We start from the raw sequence: 10,830 nt of genomic DNA on the forward strand, positions 1-10,830 counted from the left end.
ACTTTTTGTTCTTAAGAAAAATAAATCACAGCTCCTCGGCAGGCCGTCTCCGCGCAGAGCCCTTTGCCAGAGCCACTCTGGCCGGTCGGTGGCGGGGCCGGGACAGGTCCCTCAGCCCCAGGATTCAGAAGCTGAGAAGGAGCCGCCTGAGGGAGGGGGAGATCACCGCCTTCTTGTTCCCCCTCTGCACCCCAACAGCAGAAACCGTTCACCTGCAGCTCCCGGCCGCTTCTTCCCCCCTGTTCTCCTTGCAGGCCCTCGGCACAGCTCCAGCTTCTATTTCTGCTGTGACGCTGTGCTGCCCTGCGGCACGGGGCTGTGCTCCCCCCGTCCCTCACCACCCCTGCTCGTGGGGCACCCCACGGCCGTGTGCCCGTGCTGGGCAGGCAGGGGGGGCCGGCACGTCGCTGGGACGGGAAATTAGGTCACGGTTCTGGTTGGAGTGTGCTGGACGGCGTCCCATTTATTCAGGACTTCTCCTAACAAGTGACTGGCTTGTATGTTCCCCCCACCTCATTTGGCTGTCTTTTTTTATTAGTATTTTTAATCATTTCTCCTTTCACCCACCTCTTTTTCCTCGAAAAACGAGGGGCGGGGGGCAGGCCCAGGGAAAGCTGGAGAAGTCTCCCTGTGCTCGGCCAAGGCTGATACGGGAAAGCTTGGCCATCCCACGGGCTGCTCTGTTGCAATCATCTGAGCAGGGCAAAGGGCTTCAAAAGTCAGTTCAGAGCAGCAAAAGAAAGGAAAGTCCCCTTCCGTGTCCATCTGCCCATTCATCCCAGTCAAAGCCATCTCGTGCCCCCTCTGGCAGATCCGTGGAGTTAGCACGAAGCCAGCCAGTGATCTGCAGTTTCCCTTGCTGGATCTTAGCTGCGGTGTCCAGAGCCCCAAACCCCAACCAGCAAAGCCTGGAAGATGTTAGGATCATGGCCCATCTGGGGGCTGCTGGGCTCCACCACCCCGTGCCTGGGGGGAGCAGCAGGCAGCACGGGCACGGCGTCTCCCCGCTCTAACCAGGTGCTCCTGCAAAACTGCCCCCTTTTGCAGCCTGTGCACGGTCTGCATCCAGCTCGGGTCAGAAACAATTTCAGCTCAGCAAGGATCACTGGAAGGATTCGTTTTCCCTGACACCCAGCCCTGATTTACTTGTGCTGGATTTGGTCCCACCACCCCGCCCCAAGCCCCTTGAGCAACCCCTCTCCTCTCCCGCTGTGTCCTCGGATGTTCTCGGGCAGCGACAGAGCCCCGTCCCCTGAGCCGCCCTCCACCCAGCCACAGGGGCTGGCCTGACAAATAAAGCAAAAATCAGCCAAAGCTGGAGGCATTTCCAATTGTTTGCTTTGTGATCTGGCACCCAGTGTGGAAGTGTCTCTTACTTGGGAAGGGCAGAAGGAATTGGGTGCAGAGGTGCTGCCGTCCCCCCGCGTGCTGCTTGTGCGCCGCTGCTCCGCTGAAACACCGAGCTCGAACAAATGATATGTCACTGCAAAATCCGGGTTTCCTAGGTAATATTTTATCTCTCATCTGAGTGATCAGCATAATGAATGTTTTTGTTCTTGCATAAATGGCACCTGAAAGAAACCCCATTTAGCAGAGAATTACCAAATTCAGAGAAAATGCCTGACACTGAGAATCCCCTCAGGACTTTCCCTGCGGATGGGATTGGCCAACGTTCCTGGAAGGACAGACTTTCCAGCTCGTGCTGGAGTAATAAGGTAATTGTGGAATGAGTAAGAAACGGTTGCATCAGTTCCCTGGGGAAGCTGTGCATAGATGGGAATATTTTCGGTCTGGGGTCAGCGTTTCTGCTGCCATTCACAAAATCAGCGTGAACGTGCAGAGGTGGGTACGGATCCTCCCTCAGAGGGGGGAAGAGGAGGGAAATAGGCTCTCCTGGATTTCAAATACATTTAAGGGAGGGATAGATCTGACATGAGCTGCAGGTCCTTAAAATTATTTCTCACCTCACTGCCAGAAGCGAAAACCCAGGCAGGGGCTTGCTGGCCGTGGTTCCCAGGGCAGGGCAGACCGTCCTAGTGCTGTGCCTGCGGGGGACCCGGGCAGGGCTCACCGCACCTCTGCCCCCCTGCCCACCTGGTGGAGCCGTGTGGGGAGCGAGCATACGTGCACCAGCCACTGGGTGGTTACAGCGAGGGTGGTCACCCTTCCGTGGACAAAAGCAGGCCAAATTTGCCGTGAGAAATAAATAAAAAGTAAATACATAAAAATAAATAATTAAATAAAGCTCTCTCGCACTCACTGGAGCTTGGGAAATGCTTTGCAGGGAGACAGGCAGGCAGGGGAAATATCTTGCCATGGCAAACAGGGTTGCATCACCAGGCTGGAGGGGGAAGGCAGACCGTGCCCACGTGTCCTGGGGCTGGCCCTGGGCCTGGGGCAGCTTGGAGGACCAAACACGCCCTGCTTCACACACACTTGTCACTCCGGCCACCACCGACCTGGACTTTCCGTGAACCCAGCCGCAGCGTGCAATGTTACAGGAGATTTCTGCAGCTCCCCCAAACCTGCTCGTGCCCTGAGCTAAGGCAGAAGTAGGTCCCTGCCTAAATTCAGCAGCAGGGCTGCGAAAAAAACAGTGAGATTATGGCTATTTGCTATGAGACTGCGGCACTGCACTGTCCTCAGAGCTTTAATTTAGATGATTTAGGGTCCTTTTATTTAGGTTTAGCCCATTTACAATTGTAAAGAGGCTGTGAACCAAGTCGCTGGTCTTTGAACGTATCGACAGAGCTGATCAATTGCCTACTTCGAGGGGCATGATGTGGTTAGGCAGGAAAAAAACATCTTTTTTCCATCCTAATTAGGTGCTCCATTCGGCTCTGCAGGCACACGTGTTTCCAGCGGCAGGGGTGACATTTCCAGCTCACCAGGGCGACGCCGAGGGAAGCAGAGCACACTGAGAGCTGGGGGGCGGGCACGGGACCTGAACACAGCCCCATTGCTGTCGCATCCCACACGGGTAAATGCAGCACCCCGTTAAGCTGGGTGCTCACACCAGCAAACCCCAGCCCGCGTTTCACCTGGCTGCAGCTGCACGAAGCAGCACGAGGCCGGGCAGTGCTGCCAACAAGGGGGCTCCGCGCCCCGCACAGCCCCAGCCATGCCTGCCCTGCTGCGGGGGGCAGCTGGGGATGGGGACGGGGAGATGAAAGCACAGGGAAGGGGCTGGGAGCTCCCGTGTGCGCTGGGACCTGACCTGGAAAGCGGCAGGAAGGAATTGGTGCATCAGCAAACAGCCAAAAATAATCACGCACCCGAGGAACGCCTGAGCAGCGAGAATGCAAAGCGCTTCACATGCGAAGACTGGAGGCAAAAATACCCACATTAGCAAATCAGGGCCATTATTCTCCCCCTCTCCCTCCCCCCAGCCTGTCTTCACATCGCCTTTAATTAATTCGGCTGCTGTTAGAAGCGGGCCACGGAGACCCCCTGGCCTGCCAGGCTGTGTGAGCAGCCCGCAGGCAGCAGCAGGCGGCAGAGGTGCGGTGTGGGCACCTCGGGGCAGCTTTCGGCTGCTCCAGCCACCGCTGCCAGGGTCACGGTGCAGACCCAGCACTTTTGGCACCCTTGGTGCTGTCAGCCTGGGAGCCAGACACACACCTGGGAGAGTTTCATCCGTTCCTCCTTCTGATCAGTCTTAAATATGAAATGTTGATCTGAGCTGAGTGCTAACAGCCTTCCCACTGCTAGTCAGGAGCAACCAGAGTCCTGCTCCCAGCTGGACAGATTTCAGGGATCTGTCTTCATCTGCTCTGCAATCCCACTGCCCAGAGCTCCCAGTGTTTTACCATGGGAGAAAACAAAACCTTTAGCAGAGTGGTCCCCCAGACACCCCCACACTCTGGGGATCAGAACTCACATGCCAGTGAGAGCCCCTAGATTGCAGCCTGGGCAGAGGCAGGCAGAAGAGGAGGTGGTTTTGTGGGGCTGGGATCAGATGTTGCACAGGCTTTGGGATTTAGAAATTTTCAGAAATATTTTCCAGGCCTCCAGGTGTGATCCTGCAGCCACCGATATCGGTGAGAGCTTTCGCTGGGCAGCCAGGGCCTGAGAAGAAGACCTCAGTCCATACACTTACTGCAGCATGGCAGGCTCTGTGACGGAGCCCGGTCACCCAAGTGCACAAAGGAACTGGCTTGCAGAGCAACCAGGCAGCACGGCAACGAAGAGCGCACACTTCTGCCCATGCTACGTGGCAGGGAGACTACTAATCCCTTCCAGCTCCAGCCCTGGGACAGCTGAGAGACCTGATTCCAACCGGGGCAGGTTAACCCGGGGAAGGTGCTGTCCTGAGGACACGGGTGTCTGAGCACCCCAGGAGCTGCCTGCTCACGGACCGAGTTTCCGGCATCCTCCTCCTCTGGGACCCAGCTACTTCAGTGCTGTGTTCCACAAATCAAGGGACACGATGGGAGCTGGAGGCTCTGCTGGCTTCGGCCACCCCTCAGGAAGCTGTCCTCGCAGGTAAAACTCGGTGGCTGTGACCAAGCGTGGCACAGCTAGGAAAGTTAACGATGGGAAGTGTTGGAGTCAGCAGAGGTTCTCGGTGCTATCTGTCTTGTCCTGAAAGCTCCCCGGCGATTATTCTGCCTTCACACAATAACAGGAGCTTTCTGTTAAGCAGTACCAAATGCACCAGGTTCTCGCAGGCTCGCTGCTGCTGCTGTCAGCCCGGCTTCTGGCAGCCGCGTGGGGAGACCCGTGGGGTCGAGGCGAGGAGCACCATCATCTCCTGACTGCGAGCCAGCAGTGAGATACGCTGAAAGGTAGCGCACAAGAAGCTGCTGGTGTTGTTGTTCTTGGTTTCCTCTGTGTTTTTTTTTCTTCTTACCATCTTCCAGATGCTGCAGAATCCCCAGATGCAGCCACAACAAAGTTCTTGCATTTTTAACTTTAAAAAACATAATTGGGTAACTGAGAATAATGACTAAACAATGCAATAAATCATGTCTACACCTGGCTTGGAAATGGGGGGAGGGCAGTTCAGGGAGAAGTGCTTCTTCCCTCATTAAGGAACAGAGCTGAAACACGGACACAAAATGCTCCCAGAGTCAGCAAATCTGTTCCAGGCTCCGCCAGGCAGCCCCTCATGTCTCTGTGCACCCGCCCCGGGGGGCCACAGCCACCGGCCCTGGGGCCAGAGCCCCCGGAGCTGTTCCTCAGGCTGGGGCACAACGGCAAACATGAAGTGAAATGTCACTGCTTTAGTAGCTGAAGACATTTTTATGTCCCGGCAATAATTTTTGACTGCGCAGTGCCACTCACCTTCTCTGCTGTATAAACATTGCAAATAACAATTGCCACGCTGCCGCGCTTAAAATGGGGCAATTATCTAGGACAGGAAACTGCGATAACTGCGCACAAGTTGTTAATGTTCATTTTATTTGCTCATTTATACGGCTAGCAAGACCTGCAAACCTGCCTCCAGCGCAGAAATCCCTGCCAGCCACTGTGGGGCCGGTGGAGGCGGTCGTGCCGGGGCCGTGCCAGGGCTGGGGCTGCTCTCCCCAAGGACAGCAAGACTTGGGCTCTGGCTGAAGCTACTAGTGAGCATTTCGTATATCTCGGTGCTTCCTCCTCCTGCCCAGCTTGCCCCGATGCTGCAGATCAGCAGGTGTTGCTCTCCCCTTTACGGAGCCCCGTATGACTGCACAGACCTGAGCAGAGCGAGTCGGCGTGGAGCTTGTTGGAGGTGCCTGGGACTCTGCCCCCGCTTTGTGCGGGACTAAAAGGGATGCCCGCAGCCATCCTGGTGGCTCAGGGAGCCCCGGGAGCACTGTGACTTGCAGGGCAGCAGCAGCACACTATAGCAGCATCACACGGGGCTGTCAGAGCCTCCAGCAGCTCCTTTTGGCCACCCCGGCCCCGTGCCTGGCGCAGAGGCTGAGGATGTTCCCGGTGGGCATCGCACGCGGGGCAGGTCGTTCGCTTGGCACCAGGCTGCAGCACCAATCCTGCCCAAGGTGAGTAACTGGGAAGGCGCAGGGGATGCTGATTCTTTTACCTCTGCCCTTGTTGTGCTTCCCCCATTTTGGTCAGGGTTTGGGAAGATAGCTTACACCGTTCTTCTGTGCGGGACAGCCCCTGCACACCTCTCCAAAGAGACATCAGCGCACCCAGGCTCAGGGCTGTGCCTGCCCCCATGTGCTAGTGATGTGCTCTTCCCAGCACGTATGTTTATCTGCTAGTTCAAGGCGAGATGCTTATCTGTTTGAGCCTCTTCAAGCTGATAGATGCTCTTATCTCTGCTGCTCTCTGAGTGCTGCACAGGCTGGGAAGTTTGTAGCAAAAACACTAGGAAAAAGTTGTGGGTTTGGAAGCCTGAGGTTGCTCTCTGGGTCTTTCTCTCCCGTTCGTCACTGCTCAAACTCCCCTGGGCAGCCCTGAGCCCCCACAGAACTCCTGGCCATTGCTGTGCTGGGCATGGGAGCAGATCCCTTCCTCCCGCAGCCTCTTCCCACCCCAGAGCACATGGAGCCACCTCCACACCACGGCAGGGCGGTGGCAGGCAGGCACAGCAAGGCCCTAAGGCCATCGGCACAGCCAGACCCATTAGGAACTGCACTGAAAGCTCCAAGTTTGACTGATGGTTGCATAAAGGCCCCGTCACCCACCTTTGCAATTAAACGTTTCATTCTCTGGCTGCTCTGATCCTCCTGGCTCATCCTAAGCTCTCCAACTTGTGCGGCTTTGTCTCCCGACCTTCTCCGTCCTGGTGCAAGGAGCAGCGGGTGCTGGGCAGGCCGAGCACCCGCGGGCAGTTCCTGAAAGTGGCAAAGAAAACATAAACATAATTGAAAAAAATAATTGAAACTTAGAACAGCGTTGATGAGAGACTTTTCTCCTTGGCCTGCCATTAATCGCCAGGAAATAAATACCTTTACGGCCTCTGTAATTACGGCCTAAATACAACGGAGAGACATTTTCTATCATTAAACGTCTCCTTAACGATCTCAGCTTCCACCTGCTTCCCTCTGAGCACCGCTTTCCCAGACTTTGCCCACCCCGCAGCCTCAGAACCGCTTTCCAAGGCACAGGGGTCACCCTAACCTCAGACAAGGGGAAACTTTCCAGGTTCCTCCGCAGAGCCTTGCCCCGTTGACTCAGCCTCGCGCCACTGTGCGGCCCCAAAGCAGGCTCCGTGTCGGGGCAGGCCGCAGCCCCGCTCTGCCCAGTGGGACCAGTACAACCAGTCGGCCTCTGCCAGCTGCTGGAGCCGGGAACGTGCCCCGTGTTTGGGCAGGTGTTGCAAGACGACCGCTCCTCCTAGGGCAGCAAGAGGTGGGACTGGAGTCTGAGACACGGATCCCGAGCCCCAGGTGGGGATTTCAGGGCTGGGCAGGAAGCGTCTGTGCCGTGTGCCCCGAACATCGCGCCTCGGCTCCCGCAGCCGTGGTGAGAGCCAGAGCTAATCCGACATGTCCTGAAGTGGCTTGAGACCCTTCGGCAACAGAGCCCTCGGAGAGCAAAGCGTTGCTGCATCCATTGTATTTATAAGCTTGTTAGTTGATTAACCACACTCGAATGCTGGCAGACCGACGGTTTCGCTGAGTGGCTTCAATAAGAGCCTGGAACAATAAGATACACACAGACAAAGGTTTTAATGGATAATTAATTGTTCCAGCGTGTAAAGTTTCTGTGCAAAGATCCCAGTGAATCAGAGTTTCCGATTTCCACCCCCTCGTCCAAAGTGACAGAACAGAAACAGAGAAAGCCCGGCCCCGATGGGAAATGCTTGAGCAGGGGCAGAGGTGGAGGAAGATGAGTTCTGAAGGCACGGAGCTGGGCACGAGAACACCGGACCTCCCGGTTACTTTTTCTGTGCTGGGAGCGGAGGAGCACCTTTTCCAATGCTTATCTCCCCTGAGTCCTTCCCCCCAGCTGGTTTGCCCTTCTCAACGAGCTTCTCCAACCATTAAAAACCAGTGGCAAAGCAAGCAGATCGGTGCCTGCCCCACAGCAGCAGCGGAGGCTCTAATTCCCGCCTGGCAATGGGCTCCTCGCAGAAGCTAGGAGCTGATATCACGGCATCGTCTGAGCTGTCTGGAAGCAGCGCTGGGAATGTAATTGACCCCATAAGCCCATTTGGTGTGGGGTGCCTTGGTGTGAGCCACTGCCGCTCTGTAATCACCTCTTAATCCAGAAGCAGGCTCAGGGCATCCTGCACGCTCAGAGAAGGTGCTTCTTCAGGAAGATTAACAAAGAAAGCTGAGAGAAAGCGAAGGGACAGTCAGGGCTGTCCATCCCCGCAGGTGGCATTGTGAAGTGCCCAAGGGGCGGCCACCTCTCCATCCCCCCGAGCTGCTGCTGGCCACCAGCACGGACCAGGCCCAGGAGCATGCCCTGCCCGCAAGCCCCTGGGGCCAGCAGGCAGCGTGCCTCCCAGGCGGCTCGGGGAGCCAGAGGCTGCCTGAAACCACCACAAACCGCGCTCACGAGCCTCGAACCCGCTGGCATGCGTCACACACGTCATGCTCACGCCCAGCCGTGTGTCCCCGGAGCCCCGGCTGCCAAAATGCAGGGCCCGTGTCTGCCCCCTTCCATCCGTGTCTGCCCCCGTCCATCCCCGTCTGCCTGAGGTGCACTTTGACGCCTCGCAGCCGAGCACAACGCCCCGTGCAGCACGGCACGGGCACACCGCCCCGAGCGGCCGCTGCGAGTGCACATGCTCGCACATACATTAGCGGCAGCCACATGCTAAGCACACACGCATGCATATTAATCACTTTGTTCTGTCTGTCTCCCTCGCTCCCTTTTCTAAGCTGTGCTTAAAGCCAGAGAGATTAGCTGATCACAGCCAAATGCATGCTACAAAGCAGACTTCAATGGAGTCCGAGTATAATGGCAGATTACATTAGAGAGAACAGACAGACGTGTCCTTGTCATCCCAGGTTAATATGACTATAGATTAATGCTGTAGCTGTTGATTGTTATGGAAATCCCTCCATTTAGCTCGTTCCTAAGCATTGACAGTTCTAGCCTTGAATTCGGAGCAGGGGTGGAACTTGTTAATGGATTTCATTTTCCTGCAGGAAGCCAAAGCATTTAAAGGGAGAGGGAGTGCAAATTTGCTGACTTTCTGGAAGTGTTCCAGTGTGCATTGAGTCACTGTGGACATTTAATCCCTTGTTCAGATGCAAAGCAATGCAAAGAGCCACGTTGGTCTTGCCTGTCTAGGAAAAAGGAGGAATTGAGGTTTGGGGAAGTGAGCGTCTATGGGTTGTCTCCTCTTAAAGCCTCTCCTGACCCAGGACCAAGTGTCTCGGGCACATCCCTGCACCCTACGGGCAGACACGCACGTCGCTGCACCTGCAGCAGGGATGTTCCTGCTAGGCCTGGTTGATTGATACCAGCTTGGGACTGCGGCTGCTGCTACCCCTCTGCTTTGTTGTCAACTTGTAGTTACTGTGTTTGTTTGCTTGCTTTCCCCTCGCCGGGTGGGAACACTCCAAATCCCAGCAGTGTGGCTCAGCCGCGATGCTTTTTCCCTTTATCACGTTCCTCTTTCATCACTTTGTCGCTGTACCCCTGAGCAACGGGAACATTTCCAGCAGCCCCTGCACAAACCCACCATTTCTCCATAGATCCCCGCCCCGATGAATTATTTAGGTTTCAAGCAGAGAGCCGAGTGGCAGCAGAAGCTGCGGGATGAAGGCTCTTCCACGGGCACGCGGGGAGCAGAGGGATCGCCGGGCAGAGCCACCCTGAGTGACGGTTTGCTCTAGTGCGATTTCTGCTGTGTTTAATAGCAGGGTCCCCCCCCCGCTCCCACTCTCCAGCAGAGATCATTAGTCCTTCCTTGCACGACCATCTGAGGAGCAGAAAGCTGCTCTTTGGCTCCCTCAGCATCTTTTACTGCCTGCTGGGGAAGCTCAGGGATATTTCGTGACCATCCAAAAGGTCGCCCGTACCTGCGGGAAGTGACGAGATCCCACCGTGTCCCTTCCCGGTCCTGCGCTTCTCAGCAGCAAAACGACCCAAATCACAACAAAGCCCCAGGAGGTGCCACGGGGTTTTATGGTGCTCACGGTCAGGCTGGGACATGTCCATACAGCTGGGGGGCTGCAGCAGCCGGGGGAGGTGGCTGGGAGTCCCCAGCAGCAATGACAAATAACCGGGTACCTCCCCTTTCTGAACCACTCCGTCTTTTGGGGGAGCCTGATGTAAAACTGAGTTTGCAGAAGCAAGGACCGTGTTTTACAGTAATTTTACACCTGCCCAGCATATGGGACACCTGGACTCGATGGGAGCATTGCAGCACTACTGCAGCTCATGCAGCGCACAGTACCAATGCTAATGAACTGCCTCGTCCCTAATTGGCCCCGGTCCTGGGGGTGTCACGTACTCACTGTCCCCGGGGGCTGTCAGGAGGGCTCCTCCATCAGTGCTCCTCTGCTGTGGGGATGCCCGGGGTGTCCCACACCGGCTTCAGGTGGAGGAATAAGCAGCAGGAAGGGACCAGAGCCCCAGGAACAAAGCTGCCCTCTTGTCATGCAAATGTCTCTGGTGGTGCCGGAACGCGAGGGAGGGAAACATGGGGGCTCCGCGATCCGATAGAGATGCTGCATTGTTTCTAATTAATTAGCATGTTTGTCAAAGCTTTCCACGAGGCGTCAGCAGCTTTCTAAGGGCATTTTGCCAAAGAGCATTTAAATGGAAATCCCCCTGAGACGCAGCGTACTCCTCGCGGGGTCTCACTGGAAGGGGGATTCTTCCCAGGGGAAAGCAGCCCCCAGCTCCTGCCCCATGTGTGGGCACTTTCAGACCTCGGACCCAGGGACTGCGGGGCGAGCGTCGTGGGCAGCCCTC

General features: G+C 56.2%; 1 long non-coding RNA gene across 1 annotated transcript in view; it reads right to left on the reverse strand.

Moving 5' to 3' along the window:
- Nucleotides 1-2,616: 2,616 nt before the first annotated feature.
- Nucleotides 2,617-10,830, reverse strand: part of LOC310880701 — a 32,312-nt gene continuing 24,098 nt past the window's right edge. The window contains exons 2-3 of the long non-coding RNA XR_014571857.1: nt 7,072-7,589; nt 2,617-6,785 (exon numbers count right to left, since the gene is read on the reverse strand). This is a non-coding gene — a long non-coding RNA (uncharacterized lncRNA). The remainder of the gene's footprint in view (nt 6,786-7,071; nt 7,590-10,830) is intronic.

The sequence above is a fragment of the Anser anser genome (genome assembly GCF_964211835.1).
Source record: "Anser anser genome assembly, chromosome: 13".
Lineage (NCBI taxonomy): Eukaryota > Metazoa > Chordata > Aves > Anseriformes > Anatidae > Anser > Anser anser.